This window comes from Hipposideros armiger, unplaced genomic scaffold, assembly GCF_001890085.2.
Source record: "Hipposideros armiger isolate ML-2016 unplaced genomic scaffold, ASM189008v1 scaffold_37, whole genome shotgun sequence".
In the NCBI taxonomy this organism is placed as follows: Eukaryota; Metazoa; Chordata; class Mammalia; order Chiroptera; family Hipposideridae; genus Hipposideros; species Hipposideros armiger.
Window position 1 is genome coordinate 283,842 of NW_017731387.1, and position 6,220 is coordinate 290,061.

Consider the following 6,220-nt stretch of genomic DNA (forward strand, 5'->3'; position numbering starts at 1 on the left):
GACGCTCTAGCCACTAAAGAAGCAGCGAAACTTCCGAAGCCGCGCAGCACCCGTAGCTAACGCGGAAGGGGCGGAGTCCAGGGCGGAAAAGGCGGGGCTTCAGGGTGCCCGAGGAGGTGACATCCGGGGCCCGCGCCAGTCCGAGGCGAGGGCGGGGCCAGGCGAAAGGGGCGGGGCTCATTCCCGGGAACCGAACCTGGCGGTTCAGGCCGTGGAGTCAGAGCAGTCGGGTCTTCCTCTTAGCGTTTTCCCGCGCTGCGCAGGGCTTCTTCCGGTGGCGCTGCGGGTCGGAGGGCCGCCAGCCAAGCACAGGTGAGGAAACCGCGGGAGGCCGCCTGGGGCCCTTTGTGCGGTCTGAGCGGCTCCGGGGACTCGCAGGGTCTGGCCGGACCTCCATGTCTCTCCGCATCCCAGTGGCCGAGGCCGAGCAAACCCTTCGCCAGACCATCCTGCTCCCCCTACCGCCTCCTTGCGGGGCGCAGGCCGGAAAGCGGGCCCGGCATCGCTGTGGGGACATCGTCGCTCGGCCGGGCCCGGGCGCCCTGCGGGTGGGCCCTTCCCGAAATCCGGGCCGCTGCCGCTCGCACTTGCAGAGCTCCCCAAAGGCGGGCGTCGGGAGGGCCTCCTTTACTCCTCCTCTTCCTCCTCCTCCCGCGGTCTCTGCGCCGAGAGGCGTTACCCGGAATCGGGGGTTCGGGAAGAAGGGTCTTTGTGGGGAAGACGAGGCGAATTTATCCTGGAGGGAGCGGGGCGAGCGTGCCCCGTAGCCCGTGGGGATGGTAGTCACGTGGAAGGGGATGCCTCAGAGGCTGAAGAACGGACTCCTGTGCAAGCGTTTGCAGTGGCTGCAAGACTAGAGAATGAGTGAAACCAAAAATGGCCCCTTTCGCGAAATCCCCCTCATTCAGCAGGCTCTTGCAGAGCACTCGTGTTACGATTAAAGCCTTTAAGAAAACGATATGTATCCATCATTCCGTAAAACCTCTTGAGTTCCGAAAAGAGACTTTGGCTTCCAGGAAAAAAAAAAATGTTGCAGTGGATAAAACTCGGGTCCCTTGCTTCTCGAACAGGTGACCTGTGTGTGTGGCCTGGAGTTGTAGAAAGCTTTGTGCTGTGGACTGCGGAAGCCACAAAATAAATATCCATTTTACAGAGAAACAACAGAACAGCTTTTCTGTTACAACAAGCTATATTATGGAGTAGAAGGCAAAATTTGTATGGAAGTGTTTGGTTAAAAAAAAAAAAAAAGAATTGAAACTTGCATGGTTTGGCCCTGGGAGAGTCGGCCCTCAAGCTGGGGGCGTCAGTCCACTTTCTGCCTTGCTGAGGGTACTTAAATGGGAAAGTGTGCGAAGCACAGGGGCCTCGCCTTATATCCTTAGGAACCATACCTGGAGTGTTGTCAGAGCCTAAAGCTGTTGGTGGTCACGTGGGGTATTTTTAAATCTGTAATACTGCCCTGAACTTGGAAGTTTTCTGCGCTAAATAAATACATCAAAACTAACATTTATTTGACGACCAACTTAACATGGTGCATATTGTAGAACGATCCCACTGAACATTGAGCTCTTGACACAGGCTTGAAGTAATCAGAAAAGGAGGGGGGAGAGGGGTTACAATTTCGTTATGTTAACGTTTCAGCCTAAGAGTTCACATAAAAATCCAGATTTCTGGGTCTTTGAGAGCAATGGAGAGCATCTTGCAATACTAGGCAACAACCAGTTTGAAGGCGCATGCCTTCAGGATGGCATGCTGTCATTTTTGCCACAGTTCTCGCCACTTTTCATTCCGTCACACTTGACTTGAACCACTCGTGGTCATTACCAGTCCGAATGATAGTTATTTGAATTTGTGCCCCCCCCTTTTTTTTTTTTTGGTATTGTTTCTTTTAAACTGTCTCGCGTGCTTTTATAGATGTCAGTAAGCTTTGACTTCATTTAAAAACGAATAAGCTACCAACTTGTTAAGACCTCTTGGGTAAAAAGTAGCATTTTCAAATAACAGATGATCAAGAGATTTTGGAAAGATTTTCATCTGTGTATATTCAAGAAAAACTTAGTACATTCTTGAATTAATGAATTATTTCTTAGAAATAATGTATTATTAGTACTGTTAAAAGATATAAATGTTCTCATTCTAATTAAAGCACAGCAGAAAAAAGGGCTATTTCATATTATCTATTACTAGTGTTCACTGATTTTGCATTCAGAGTTAAGAAGTGGGCAGTGCATACAATATCCACTACCAATTTCAAACTGGCCATACTTTTAATAATGAGATCTGTTTAATTTCTTTCCAAAATTTTAAATTATACAGTTTAATACAACGTTAGCTGTAGTAAATTCCTTGGAGTGGTGTGCTTCAAGAGCACTGGATAGGGCAGGCCAACCCAAACAAGTATTAAGTGTCGTTTGTTGCTGTGAATCGGGATTTACAAGACTTGATCAGTGGATTAACTGATGACCAGGCTCTGACCTCACTCGCTGCCCAGCTGCCTTCTAAACCCCTGACCATGAAGTTGAAGCAAAAGGCGGGAGATGATGGCAGAGGGGGAAAATAAGGTCCTGTATATGTCTGTGTGTTACCTCAAATTGCTTTCTAAAGACAAATACAAAAAAGTAGGGTTTAATATCATTTAAATGCTTATTCATTTAAATAACTCCCCAAATATATTTCACCTAACCAATTTTTAATTTTTATTTTTTTAATAACCGATTTTTGAGGTAGTATTCGCACATTATGAAATTCACTATTTTTAATGTATCAACTTCAGTGGGATTTTTTGGTACATTCACAGAGTTGTGTGACCGCCATCTATCTAATTTCAGAACATTTTCATCAACCCAAAAAGAAACCCCTTACCACTTTGGAAAACCGTCTGGCAGTTCTTCAAAAGATTAAATACAGAGTTACTATATGATCCTTCATTTTACATTCCCGCTAGCAGTGTATGAGGTTCTAGTTTCTCCAAATTCTTACTGACACTGATTATTATTTTCATTTTGAGTATAGCCATCTTAATGGGTGCGGAGTGGTAGCTCATTGAAGTTTTGATTTGCATTTCCCTGATGACTATGATATTAGCCATCTTTTTTTGTGTGTTTATTAACCATTTGTGTATCTTCTTTGAAGAAATGCCTATTCGTATGCTTTGCCTATTTTTTATGTTGGGTTATTATTTTATTATTGAGTTCTCAGTCCTTTATATACTCTAGATATAAGTTCCTTATCATATATATGATTTGCAAATATTTTATCCCATTTCATGTGATGTCTTTTCATTTTCTAGGTGCACTGTCCTTTGAAAGACAAATTTTCAATTTTAATGAAGTCCAGTTTATTTTTTTCTTTTGTTTTTTTTCACTTGTATCTTTGGTGTCTGTGTTTTGACACCAATTCTCTAGATCAACTCAGTTTTCTACAATTCATTTCAACTCAATTCCAGAGTTAGCATCAGATCCTACAAGTTTTTTTATAAAGGCAACATCCAACAAGACCCCTTACCTCAGACACCAGCTGCAAGTAGGTTCCTCAATCTCCCCACTTCTGCCTGGCCAACTGCAAGTTCAGGGCTTCCCCAAACCCCTCACTGTCAATAGAATGACTCACATAATGCCCTAAAAATGCCGTCCTTATAGTTTTATCGTGAAGGATCTGACTCAGGAACAGCCAAATGGCAAAGTCCGGAGGCAAGGGAGGGATCACCCTCCCAGCACGTCAGTCGTTCACCAACCGTAATAGGAAGCTCCACTGAACTTGGAGGTCCAGAGTTTGTATTTGGGGTCTCATTGCCAGCATGACTGATCAGATCATTGACCTTGTGGTTGAGTTCAAGCCACCTGGGAGGTTGATCTAGTGCAGATGTCCAGCCCTCTAGCAAAGACTGGTCTTCCTGTAGGCCAACCCCTATCCTAAAGCTATGGAAAGGCCCAGGATGAGTGGCCTCTATAGCATAACAAAGACTATCAGGAAATTCTAGGGTGTTTTTAAGTTCTGCTGAGAACCATTTATAAAGACCAGATATTATTTATAATACTACTGTGTCTTATCACCTAGCCAATTTTAAAGTCCATTTGTATATCAGCACTCAGTGATAAGAAGAGTAGCTTGGAACATGCTGTCATTTTGGTTTTTTCCTATTTCACTTCACAAATTTGACTGGTAAATTTACACAAGTAGAGGTGGGGTTTGACCTGTTCCACTGTCTTACAATGGACCCTGGAAGGTACTGTCACAGAGCATATGGAAAGCCGGGCAGTTCTGCAGAAATACTGGAAGTGTATGTCCTCGCGGTTATTAATATACGAAGGGAAGATTTTATTGCTACAGCTATGCATAAGCAGCTAACTTCATTTCTTTTAATAGGGATTACATTAAGGGATTTCTCTCTCAAACATCCTCCATAGATTTAAAAGTTCGTTTTGTGGCTTGCTCTAGAAAAGATAATTGAATACCGAACATTAGATGTATTACAAAAACTTACAGAGAAATACTTTTCTCAGATGACATTTTTACTCAGTTCTCATTGCTTTTTCTTTGTAACTTTTTATGTTTTCTTTTTCTTGATTGTATTTCCAGTACCTGCATATAGTACTTTTATTATTTTACTCTGATTATAGAATTTATCTTAAAGGCTTGAATTATGTTTTTAATCGCTCATGTTGAGACTTAATTTTCAAAATACATGTATTATAGGAAAGGAAACCAATTATGTATAATTCCTAGACAAATGGTTCAGAAAATCAACTTTAACGCTGTTTAGTTAAATATTATTAATTACTTAAAAGTGGTGTTTTAGATACGGAGGAGGGATACACAAATGAGGCCTGGCCCCTGCTTTCAAGGGAACTGAGGAAGTTAGCTCGATATGTTCACAAATACAGGAGAAAGGATTTGGAAGGGAGGAAGTTTTGAGGATTGAATTGAGCCCTTCGAACCTCTCCACTTGGGCCTTGATACAGGAAAGCTGGTGTAGTAGAATAACCTGATACTGAATATCATTTCAATATTATCCATCTAACGAATAGAACTAATAAGCAGTAACAGCCGAATTGAGGTACCACCAGGGAGTGTTTTTGTAAAAGCTAAAGGAGAGGCTGGCAATGTCAAGTACAGTGTAAAGATCAAAATAATATGAAATGTTCTACTGGAATTAGCAGTTAAGGTATCGATCTTCCAGTCTTGTCAGTCTTTCCAAAGTTTTCCGGATTGAAAAGCGGAGGTAAACGCCGTATTGAAAAGGGGGTGGGAATAAACCAGAGAAGCAGCGCCATCCCCTGTGCTGCACTCAGGAGCTGTCAGCCAGCCCCAGTGACTCGTGATGTGACATCGCTTCTGACACCACCTGGGACCTCGCCTGTACTCACATAAGCCACTTTCTACCTGAGTTCTGTTTTGAGTCGAGACACTGACGTTTCCAACACGGTTCCAATCACTGTCCCGCTCACCCCTTTCCAAGTGTGAGGCACCCTCTAATCCCACGCACCTACCCCCACACCATCATGTGTTCCCCTCTGAGACCCAGTCTCTGCTCCCCAACCCCCCAGGCTTCCCCACCTCAGGAACCCCCTCAGGCTCCGTATCCCTCTCTCTCTTTCAAACCTGTCTTGACCCATCACTTTCCCGTAGTGAAAGGTGGTACCTCCTGCTGCCCATGGGCCAGCCTCCACCCGGATGCTCCAAAGTCCGTCTGTCCCACCTCTTCCAGGGTGCAGCCCCTCGGGCTCGCCCACTCCACGCCGACTCTTTCAACCCCTAAAAAAGGGAAAGACGTTTCCTCGCTCGCCCACCCGCTCTCCCCCCCCCCCACCTGTAAAGCGATGCTTCTGTGAGAGAAGCGGACCTGGAAAGTCGCTGCCTCACTCGGCCCCTGCTCACCCCACAGTGCTCACTGCTGTTCCTTCCGCATTTCCTCCTCATTCCTGTGAGCTAAATACGGTGGCATTTCCCAGCCTTGTTCTTTCACCTGATCTCAGAGCATTTGACATTACCACCATTCGTTCCTCAAAATTCCCTTCATGGGGTCCATGATACCACGCGTTCCTGCTTTTCAGTCTGTGTGCCCTGCCTTCTCTTCCTCCTCTCAAGGGGCCTTTCTCCCCAGCTATTTGTTTGTTTTTCAATTATAGTTGACATTCGATATATTCGTTTCAGGTGTACAGCATAGTGGTGAGGCATTTATATAATTTATGAAGTGATCACCCCACTAAGTTTAGTCCCC

At 44.6% G+C, this 6,220-nt stretch overlaps 1 protein-coding gene across 1 annotated transcript in view; it reads left to right on the forward strand.

Moving 5' to 3' along the window:
- The first annotated feature begins 152 nt into the window (after positions 1–152).
- The window catches only part of RO60 (Ro60, Y RNA binding protein), a 29,594-nt gene continuing 23,526 nt past the window's right edge, over positions 153–6,220 (forward strand). Inside the window, exon 1 of the mRNA XM_019638087.1 lies at positions 153–312. The gene's annotated coding sequence lies outside the window, so the exon portion shown is untranslated. The remainder of the gene's footprint in view (positions 313–6,220) is intronic.